General features: G+C 42.8%; 1 protein-coding gene across 1 annotated transcript in view; it reads right to left on the bottom strand.

The window, feature by feature from the left end:
• TRABD2B (TraB domain containing 2B) overlaps window positions 1–12,007 on the bottom strand; it is a 263,307-nt gene that overhangs the window by 123,192 nt on the left and 128,108 nt on the right. The window lies entirely within an intron of this gene.

Here is a 12,007-nt window from a genome sequence, read left to right on the forward strand (position 1 = left end):
TGAACTATATAAATAAACAAACACACTTTTCATAAAATAAAGTGGAATGTGGCGACTGTGAATTCAGACTTCTGAAAAATTACATTGATGTGTCATTTTTCATGAAAAGACTCCTGCACCCCTCAGTCTCATATTTCACCATTTTTAAGCTTTTCTCATTTATAACAGCAGTGCCCCATCCTTCCCAGAGAATAACAATCATCTCAAAATCTGGGCAAGGTAATCCCTGCTGAGCTCCAGTCTGGGACCTGAATTCTTACCTTCTTAAATTTTAGCAACTGAACCCACTTCAAGGACTGAACCCAAGAGGAGTTTAAAATCAGCAATTTACATATGCATTTGCAGGATGGAAGTTTTTCTTAGCTTAAAATTATGATTCCCATTGAAGTTTATCTGAAGGTGAAGGAGAGGAAGTTGCAAAATCTCATGTATATAAAAAAGAGTATTGCATATTTAATTATTAATAATAACATTGATATGTTAGTAATATTAATAATAAAGGATCTTCAGGGCACTAACAGCCTCAATAAAAAGCTGTTACATGCTAAGTAACATACACAAATTGGGTTGAGGAAAAGCAAATGCTAGCTTTTAATTTACTTTAAAAAAAATGAAAAAGATGGTCTTTCAACTGAACCTGTTATACCTCAATTTGGCAATCAGTTCCCCATTAAGAGCAAAGCCTAAAAGATTTCCTTGCTCAGATCTAAGGGTCTCTTCAGGCTTTTCTACAAAGAGATCAAGCTTTCCCAGGACCACAGCTTGAAGTTAAGCATCTTCCTAACTTAGTTTTTCTCTAATTTTAAAAATATGCAAAAAACACAGTTTGAAAAATTTCTAACGTTTGAAAGGATCTGAGCTTTTTCTTTTTCCCCTAAGGGCTACAGCTCAAAGAGGAAATGGTTCATCCCAGGATTTCCTGGGGATTCTAAACATTTTGACTAATAAAAATAAAAGCTTAGAAAAACACTGACAGGAAAAATGAGAGCAGAGGTTTTCCCAAAATGCTTTTAGCAAAATCCTTCTCATTTTTGATTTTTTAAACAATGGAAGTTACTGGATTTTTATATACAAAAATATGTATACACACAGGCACACACACATATACAAACCACCACCAAGCCCTGAGGCAAGACTGTGTGTTTTTTGATAAAATATTAAGAAGGCAATAAACAAATCCTTACTTACTTTACTTCCAATGCCTTTCCCCCTTCTTTTTGTTTTTCTTTTTTTTTTTTTTTTTTCTTATTCTGGGGAAACCAGTCCTGTGCATTAATGCTGTGGGTCTTTCTCCTGTGAATAAGTTTGGAACCTACTGCATTATTTCAGTCACATTTACCGGGGGTTAGAAATCTTGAAGAAAATTGTCTATGGGCTTGTCAAAAATCAGCCTGCAGAGAAGTTCACCATACAAGTTCACTTCTTATAAGACACCAAATGAGAGAGAATGAGTTATTTTGCAGTTTTTGGCAGATGGCCCCCCATTATTTCATTGGTGCCAGGACATTAATTTCCCTGCTTTCTGCCTCAGAGCAGCTTTGGGACCCAGAGGTGATGCTGGCCACCAGCTGAACCCATCCAGCACGCTGCTGTCACTGTGGGGAGCTCAGCACTGGATTCAAACTTCTGCCCCAAAAGCTACTCCAGAGATTTTATTGTAGGAGGAAAGTTAAAATCAGAAATTTTAACACTTGGACATGCTAAAGGAAAACTGTAATTAACCAATTTCTAGAGAAGCCATAACCACCATGGATTTTGGTTGGGTGGCTCAAAACAAATTTAAAGAGAAGTGGGGTCTCATCACAGTTGCCTGCTTCCTGGCTGGATTTGTAGACCATTTCCTTCAGAGTCAGGTTAAAGCCAGCTTAAAACCCGAATTTATTTTTCCTTACTGTTCAGATAATGCCACAAAAACAACGCTGTTTCCTTCCCTTCTCTCTATCTTAATATCACTGACCCCGCGACCCCCAGGCTAATCCTCTATCTGAGTTAAATCTCCCAGAGCTGGCTGAGATTACTGAACAACTGATGAGTTCAAAATAAACACACTTAGAGTGACTGCCTATACACAGTCCCACCTAATAAACAGAGCAGACAGGATTTGTTCTGAGAAGCCATGGGAAGTTATGACTCTGGCTCTTGGGAAACGCATTTTATTCACACAATTTATGGTGCTCACCCTGGTGTGCTTTGAAGACATTTTTGCATGCCTGTCTCTGGCCCCACTGCTTGTGACTGACCAACCTTTTAATCTGGGTGGTGTCATTGCCCCAGCACAGAGATTTTATTTGGAGACACCAGCTCAGCCCTCGGGGCAGTCCTGTTTTACTGTCAGTGGGAGTGGGTCCCACTAGTCCTACACAGTCCCAGGGACCACCAGTCCAGACATTTTTGGAGTTGTTTTGCTCAGCCTTCAGACCTCTCAGGGGCTGGACGAGTGAAGACCTTCACTAACAGCTTTACTGATCACTTTGACACTCACACAATATTCCCCTTCTCTGTGCTTCTGGATTATAGATCCAGGAGTCACACAAGAACAGAAGGAATGGGTTACAAAAGCAAACCTCCCACATAAATCAACTTGAATGTTTATGGTGTTTAACTTTCACCTTCAAAAAGACAGAGGATTATAAAACCTCCAAAGCACATACAAAGCAAGTAGACAAAACTGCAGTGAGTCCTAAGGTCTTGAGGCTCTAGGCACTGCCCAGAACAGATGGTATGAGCAGTTGTCCTTGGGACAGTTTGAATATTGTTCTGCAAACACATTGGTGAGGTTGGAGGTTTGATTTTATGTGATAATTTAATGAGAGTTGTTTTTTAGGGATGTAAACCTAATCTACAGAAACAGATCTAGAGAACCACTGCCACCTTTCTCAAGAGAGAGAAGTGAATAAATATGTGTTTGGAATGGGCTTAGGAACACTCCAGCCTTTCCACTAGAAAAAATTTTTCTAGTGAAAAACTGAACTTGGGTTTGGGAGAAAAGCTAGATGAAAATGCCATTTGTTCCGAGGTACTCTCACAACCAGTCACATATAGTGTTTTTTTGTGCCAGGCCAGCAGCTTCAAACTGGGCTTTTGAAAGCTCCTGAAGGCAAGCACCATGTTAGTGCTGTATGTGATAGCTAGGGAGGAGAAATCACAGCCTCTGTGCCAGAGAGATTTTTCCTTGCCTGTGTTCTGTACATTTGTCTCTATCTGAGGAGCATAAGAAGGCCTGGGACACAAAAACCAAGCTAACCCTCATCAAATACATCATCATTCCTGGTTACATCAGTGGTGAACAGGTGGACCTGTCCACCTGTGGAATCAAGTGGAAAGGCTGCCAGGTCCACCTCTTCGACTTTTCTAACTAAAGCCCCAAATAATGCCACAATGAACAAACAAAAAAAAGCTTTGTGGGAACATCTAATAAGCAACTGTAAAATAAGACAAGGAAACCTTATTAACAGATAAAATGCTTGAGTGGTCATAAACCTTCCTATGAAATATATTGCTAATAAAACAGACAACAAATTCAGGAATTACAACACAAGAAACACATTTTTTGTTAAGCTTAAGACAAATTGGAGCTGTGTTCTTCTGGTGTATTTGCTATACAGGAGACTTGAAGATGAAAGGCAACCCTAGGAAAACTCTCAGGCCAAGCTTTGCATTCACAGGACTCCAGTAGCTGGAATTACAGGATGACCCCTGCACAGACCCATGATTAATAACAATACCACAAAAACAAGTACTTAAATTTTACACTATGATGTCAGCTCTTGAGCAGGCAACTTATTGTTTTCCTTTGCTCTCTCTTTTGGACACGTGCCACCACAATGCAAACACTAAATAAGCATTACTGGAAGTGTTTGAGTGACTATATCCTGCCAGTGCCAAGATTGCAATTCCAGAAAAGAAATACCCACTCTCCTACTTGGTTCAAAACAAACTGCAATATAAATATTGAGATATATACAGTTCTGCAGGGGTTCTCCTTTCTTAGTTATCCTAATCTCTGATCAAACAGAAAATCAAATATACAGTTTCAGGTCAAAATAGTTACTTGGGGAAAAAAAAATAGAAGAAAGAAAAATGCAAGTCCCTGATTTTCCAGATTAATGAAAAGCAATAAAAGTGCTTGCCCAAATCTGTTCAGTTCCATTGGTTTCCAGAAGACGGGTTTCCCTTTTCCTTGAATCTCTTGTGCTGTTGCTAGGAATTAGTGAGCTGTGAAACTGACCTAATGAGGTCAGCATCAGGAAATAGCTCTGGAAAAACAGGTCCTGGGGGATCTACTAAAGGACTCCCCCAGTGTCCAAACGAAATCCTGGATGCATTGGCACATTGTACAGCCGTGGCTGTGGGAGGAACGTGCCCAGCTTTGTTGTTGTTTTCCCTATAAAGGGACAGCTAAGGAAAGTGAAACTATTAACTCATCCACTGGAATTTCTACTCCCAAACCGTGCTCCCTGTTAAAGCTGCTCATAAAAGCCTTTCGGCTAGTTAGTTCCATATGTTCCCCAAATCCGCAGTTATTGCTTCTGAAAGGCAGGAGTAGTTAACAGTCTGCGGCTTGGCACTGACCAGGGAGACCCAGGACCTTGCTTTCCCCCTCCCTTTCAAACTGCCAATTAACCAGTTTAATAAACCAGCTTGAATCTGACTGAGGTGCTTGGAGAAACCCCAAACCACCACCCATCCCAGGGCTCAGCCACAACAGTGACACAGGGGTACGGCCCAGGGCAGAGCAGTCACACTACTGATGTCCAGCCACTGGACTAAGATTGCTTTTCTTGATGCTGGGAATGCTGCAGGGACCTCGAGGCCCCAGTTTTCAGCCCCTTATGCCCAAAGCCCCAGCTGAAGCTGACTCCAACAGCTTGACTTCAGCCTCCTGCTTTTTCTCCTAATGCAGACATCCCATGATGAACTTGCACAGGTGAAGCTAATTTTGTTTTTTTTTATTTTATTTTTTGCTGTGTTTTGATTGAATCAAAAACCAACAGAAAATTTCTATACATCAAACACTGCAGAGTATATGAGTACCCCATTCTCTCAGCCTTAAGTCCCCCAAACCAGAAAAGGAGTCTCCTAGTTGATGACATTCCCTGGGCTGACCCTACTGCACTATTGCTTCTGCTCCAAGTTCCTGTCTTCAGTAGGGCTGGGGAAGGCACAGGGTTCAGTCAAACATTGGAGAGCAGCAGTTTGGGGGTCTGGTGGGTTATGTGATAAAACAGGCAAGACAGCAACAGTTTGGGCTCTTAGATTCATGTCTTCTCTTGCCCAAGATCATTAAGATATGAAGACATGGAATTAATTTCTGTCCTGAAAGCACTTTTAAAACTTATACTACAATACACTATAAATACCACACCCACTCTAAATAGGTCAATAAAATCCAAATAAAGGTCTTAAATATGTAACCTGAAGTCAGCAGCAGCTGCAGCAAAGGCAGTGTTGGAATGAGATTAAATCTGAAAACTTTTCTTCTAGTGGCAGTGACCTCTGTTACTTGCTAAAGGTACTGAGAGTCCAGATTAACACAGAAGAAAGGAAAAGAGCTTTGGGGAAAGAGCTTTGATATGGAATTTCCATCTTTTCCCCTTTTGTGAACCACCACACTGATGGAAGGATGTTTCAATGCACTCACCACACCATCAGCAGGCTCTCTTTTGCCAGTAACTCAGCTTGATGTCCAACCAGTCACAGTGTGAGTGAGCAGTGACTCTGCAGGATAACTGCTTTGGTCAATGCCCACATTCAAACTTAGGGAAATAAATTAAGAAACAGCAAGAAGACAGATTTGCATTTTAATCAGAACTGAAACTCTGGAAGGGACAGAATTACTTCTGTTAAATTTGCAATCTAAATAAAGGATTTGTGTGGATTTTGTATGCAGGATTTACTTCCATCCAGTACTTCTGCATGGGTCTTGTTTCTCAGCTGTGCTAAACTCAGCAGATTAACTTCCATGAGCAAACCTATCTAAAAGGCTAAATATTTTCACCAAATGAGTTTCACTCTGCTCAGTCTAATTCTGCAAATGGTTTTAAATGAAGTGCAACCAGTTCCAGTTACCAACACCCTGCCCAGCAGTGATGGCTTGCAGGTCTAAGTGTCACTGTTTAGACTTCTGCACTGAGTCTTAGATCTTGTAAATAAAAAAAGACTCAGTAAGATCAGTTCATACTTCTGGCATGAGAGAGCACTCTTCCCTCTTGAAGGAATATTGAACTCAGAGTGGGTCTAAAGCATATGCCTCCTTCCTACAACTCACCTCAGCTATTCAGTTATGTGACTTAAAGAAAGGACATACTAGACAACAAAATACTGCATATGAAATGCTGACCAGTAACTTAAAAATCCCATATTAGTTTGAATCAAGTCAGACATGATGGTGTAACTTGCTTCAGCTTCTTTCTTTACACCCTTCATGTTAATTTGTGACAAAGCAGTAACAGGTCTTCCAGGGCTGAGTAGCTGGCAACTGGGTTTGATTTTAAACAACTAATAAAAGGTATCAGAAAGACCATTGTGAGGGTAAAAGGTGGAGTGCTGAATTGGTGTAAATGGACCCAACTCCATGAAGAGAAAGGAGATGGACCATGTGACACTGGATGTCTAAAGCAGCAGCCCTGGATCATGTGAAACCCACAGGCACAGAGGAAGGCAGAGACATTTCTCACCCAGACAAAGCAGGCAGTGTTCCAGTGGGACACAATGGACAGGGCCCTGCTTCCTATCTGGTGCTGCCCATCTGCTGCTGCCCTGGGCTGGCTGCCAGCCTGGCTCCTTCCTGCACACCTCTGGGTCCCCACAGTTTCCCCCTGTGCCACCACCCCAGCAAGCCTTGCTTGGCCTCCAGCTCCACTGTGTCATTCCTGTTCTGGGGGTATCTCATCACTCACTAGTCAAGAGCAAACCCCCTGTATTCAGAAAGCCCAAATGCTGCCTCAGTGTCAGGTAACCCTACCCCACACACCCCTCATGTAACACAGGAGCTCTGTGGGCACTGAAGTTTGTGGGGAGGTTTCTGGAGAAGAGCAGTGTTCCAGCAGAGGTGCCGCAGCGTCTGCAGCACGTTGCTCAAAGGTGTCACTGAAACAAGAACAGTCGGCTCAGATAAGCCCAACATCCCCAAAAGTGTCTGGTAGCAGATACTTTGGGAAAGCATGTAAGAAATGAGGTGAGCAGAGCATGAACTTTTCTCAGACAACACTTCCCATCTTCTGGAAATCTGCCAGTTGGGGACTTTGTGGATGAAAATACCTCCTATCACTCCTTCCCACCCACCTCCCTGCTCCCCATGCCTTCACCTCAAAATTTTCCCCATGCTTGGTTGCACCACTCTCCTGAGGAGCAGCCATCTGCCTGCTCTACACAGAGAGGAGCGCTCAGCCTGCTGCTTTGCTCAGCAATTTCACTCCCAAATGGAAGCCTGGCAGGATGCCCGAAGGGCAGCGCCCATGATCACTTTTCTTCACCTTAAATGGGCACATTGTCCCTTCACCTTCAGAGGGGGCACATGAAATCCTTCCCAAGAACCTGAAACCACGTTTGCGCTCGGCTCACAAGTAAAATTGTTACCGGGCCCTTCTGGGGTTTCGATTTTTCTTTTTTTGTCTCCACTGTAACAGAAGGAATGTGGGAACATGCCCTGAGTGGAGGGGACCAGTTGGCCCTGGTGACGAGTGAGCTGCAATGAAAGGGGCACCCTCATGGAGAAAAGCAAAGCTCTGGGGTGGTTTGGGGAACTCCCAGCTTTAGACACCCAGCCTGAGACTTTTTTTTAAAAAAGTCTACTTTCATGATATGCTAAGCATCCACCCACTGAAAAATGCAACCTGTCCTGGGTATATTTAATTTGGGGTTTATTCATATTACTGCTTAATTTTGAACTGTTGCTTTTTAATTACCAGCTGAAGCTACATAGTAAAACGGACTAGCCCCACAGGCATGTTTTTCTTTCTATTATATTACAGTGAGGCAGCAGATTAACTCCTTCAGCCATCCCAGCTTAACACCTCGCGATGCCAGCACGGCCCCTTTCCAAACTGCTGCTCCTGCAGCAGGAATGGCTGGAGGGGACACAGATCCTTCTGTCCTGGATTTCCAAATCCCAGCCTGGGGTATCAGCACAAGCAGGTGCCAATTTCAATATACATCTATCCTGGAGAGTAAATCACAGCCCATCAGGAAGGGAGCCAGATGGAGCTGCAACTTCTGGCCAAGGACAAACACTTTGGGGCAACAACTGTCTCAGCTTTCTAGTCTCCACATGAGCACCACTGAGTTAGCAGCTGTAGAAAAGGGAATGTTTCCTAAGCCTGAAGGAGGCTGAATCTTCATGAGGTCCAGCAGGGAAAGGCAAAAAAAAAAAGAAATTACAATTCTAAACAGCATAAGAAATGAAAAACTTCAAGAGAAAGCAGGGAGCTGAACTCATCAGGGATAAACAGTTGTTTTGAACTGTTGTTTTTTCTTGTAGCTTAACATTATCTCAAGATGAAATAATTTTATTATGCAAGATGTTTCTGCCACTGGGGTACATAGTGACCATGCATGGAGCACCCCATGTCTCTTAAGAAGCACAGGGCTTGGTCTGGCAGCTGCTCTCTCTGGGTCTTCCCCACCTGGAGCAAACCTATGCCCTTAACCAGGACAGATGATGGGACCCCATCTGTGCCAGCTGTTACAGGGCACAGAGGTCCCTGGGTGGCCTTACCAGGACAGCCCCTCTTTCTCCTGGGAATCCATAGTTATATCCTCAGGGTCAGGGCTCCAGTGCAGACCTTGTAAAGCACGGGTGATGAGCAGTGCTGACCCCTTGTGCTGCCTCCCTCCCCCAGAGCTGCTGCATCAAAGCATGAAAATGGCTGAAGCTGGTGCTCCCCTCCAGAGTGTTGCAGCCCTGGTACAGTCTACATAAAAATTACTCAAAATTCAGTTAGCCAGGAAAAGAAGGTGACCTACCCATCAAATCACAGCAGCTCAAATTTCTAATATCATCTACTTGCAGCCAAGCACTTGCCTTCAAATTAAGCAGAGGCCAAGAATAATTACTTACTATTCACTGAGATATTTACATCAATTATTCAGCAAATAAATTCAGCTAACAAATAGCTTCAAGGAAACCGCAATCTATTCACAGTCAAGTTGCCAAGCCAGAAGAATATTATAAAATTAATTATTTGCAACAAACTTCTCTGTTAGCTTTCAAAGTCAGAATGATAAATTCAGACACTTTATTTTCTACTATATATTTGCTTCCTCAATCTAATGCTCCTGTTTATGAATTATGGGAGGTTATAGCTGTCTCTTGAAAGATAACTACAATTATATTTTTATTATCATTGGAACTAAAAGATCTTTTTGCTTCAAGGTTTTTTAAGCCTAGCTTTAACAGTCTCCACTCCAGTCAGAGAACACCTATGAAATCAGCTACCAGTGATGATATGCTGCTAAATAACAAAGTAGAGTGTTCTCAGATTCTTTCTCTCCTGGACAGAGCCAGGAACCAGATGCTGCTGCAAAATATTCATTTAAATTGGCAATTTCTGAAGAAAGCACTTCATTCAAGTAACACCTTTATTTGATTTTTTTTTCTTCCAACTAAGAAAGGATGTAGAAGAATTCTGGCACCATTCTGGTCTATGCACATAAGCAGCAGAGAGAATACCTGATAGAGATCTGCCTCAGGTTCACCTTCTGCCCCTTTAGCTGCATCTCCTCGCTCCTTACATGCTCTCACAGAATTTGAGCCAAAAAAACTCCTTCTTTCCCCCCCGTCTTTTCTTCCTTTCCTGTTTAATACTGATGCTCTGTAAATACACCCACAACTAAGCAATTACATGCTGCCAACCCCTGAAACACTCCATAAATGTCCAACAGGTTTTTCCCTCCCCAGCTGTGCTTCACCCAGGAGATTCCCAGAAATCCTGCAGCCACTGAAGGCATTGAACATGGGGACACAACTCAGACAAGTCCTAAAGACCCCAAAGGGAGAAAAGGAACTCCCAAAAGCAAATGTCTTTCCTCTTGCTCAGGAATAATACGGATGGATAACAGCCTTTTGCACAATCATGACAGTGGGGCTGAAATCAGAGGCTTCAGTCCACTATTCAACCTCAGGACAGAAGGGAAGATGTCCAAGGAGAAATCCCAAAGCAGTGGTGTGGGTACTGAGCAGAGCACAGAGGATTGCTTCCAGGTTTGACTTCACTTGCTAAGGCCGACTCAAGCCAGTTCAAGGAAGCTCATCTGGTGTAATTTAGCATGGTCCTGATGAGTGACACCCATTGAAATCCTGCCTACACGTCCCAGAGGAGGAGATGGGGATGGTGCAGGGGGTAGGAAATTACATCCTCCAAAACCTGTGGGGGATCAGCTTATTTTGAAGATAATATTTGATCTGCATTTCTTCCCTGCTCGGGTCTTTTTACCTTCCATAAACCAGGTAGGATGGGGGGTGGCTTTATAGGCCAATTTCTTTGCAGATAGGAGTTGATCAGATTAACTTACCCCAACCATCCTTTATTACTTCACTTGGCAGGGAATTTTGCCCTGTGTTTATATTTTGTGCACGTGCAGCTATGCTTTCCATTTAATTGTTCCTCAAATTTAAAATATAACTATAAAATTCTAAGAAACTTAGCTTGGATTTTGAGTAGCAAATGTTGTGGACCACTTAGAGATGAGGTGAAGCTCTGGAATTATTCAGTGAAGGCAAAAACAATGAACACATCTGAGAAAAATGTCAGAGAGTTTATATAGAGAGGGGAAAATTGAATAGATTGCAAAAGAAGTTGCTCAGGAAACATGGCTTTACTGAGCTCTGGTAACTAGAACTTACTGGATTCAAAGCATTAGGATACAAACATTATTAAGACAAAGACTTTGTGGAGTCTTGTTTAAATTGCAAATTCTGACTCTTTTTTTTCTGATGGGGTGACCTCTCCTCTTTGCTTTTAGGGAGCTAAATTACACTTTAGTTTGCCTGTTTTCATCACATTTTGCTTTGGGCACAAATGACCGCGAGCTCTGCTCTTTCTATGCTGATAGAAACTGAAAAGGGATTAACCAAAGAGCAATAAACTATTCCCTCCAAATTGTTAGCTCTACATTTTCCTATTAGCGTCTACCCACACTGACTTGAAACTTAGCAATGCTGGTTTTCTCCAGAGCTGTCAGCTGAAATAAGCTGGTTCTGTTCCTCGCAGGCTGCATTTGCCAGAGATCTTTCTGCTTTCAAAACACGCCGCCTCCACCAAACACAGCAAGACTGTTGCCCTTTTCAGAATTTCCCACAGGTACACCGCAATGTTAAAGAGGGAACAAAACCAGCATGGCATTTTTCAAGCTATTCTCATGGGACTGCTTTGTACACAAGAATGTCAGAGTGAAGGCAGGCCTCGTGCAGAGCTCTGAAGGTAGATGGATGAGTGTACAAGCCAGAGACCTGCAAAGATTACAGACCAGAGCCATTAAAGTCTTGAGAGGAGGGGAAGGATTCATGATGCAAGAAGATAGTAGGATCTGAAAAGATCCACAAAATCCCTTAAATTACAATGGAAGTTGCTCAAGAAAAGCAATCCCATTGTCTTCTCTTTGGACTTTTCATAAGAGCATTGGGAATGGCAGAGCAGATGTGCTGTAGCACGGAATGAAAGCTCCAGCCCAGCCCTGGACTTCTTAAGGCCCTTTTGCCAGCCTCTTCTCTAATAAATTTAGATGCTCTGGCACCTGAAAGTTTCCAGATGATACTGCAAGTCAACTGCAGAGGACTGACTTAAGTGCCCTTGCCTCTGTTACACTGCTTGACCGAGAGACCAACTCCAAGCTGGCACTGGCATTCTGCAGAACTGGGCCTGCTGCCTACTCTGCAGTCTTGGGCAGGGTTTGACCCTCTGTATTCTCAACTAAATGCTACCAGATGGATGCATCAGTTCAAAGGCTGGTGGAAACAATTAAGATTACAGGAAGCCACGTTTATCCTTCCACCTATAGCACTGAATTA

Source organism: Melospiza melodia, chromosome 11 (assembly GCF_035770615.1).
Source record: "Melospiza melodia melodia isolate bMelMel2 chromosome 11, bMelMel2.pri, whole genome shotgun sequence".
Classification (NCBI taxonomy): Eukaryota; Metazoa; Chordata; class Aves; order Passeriformes; family Passerellidae; genus Melospiza; species Melospiza melodia.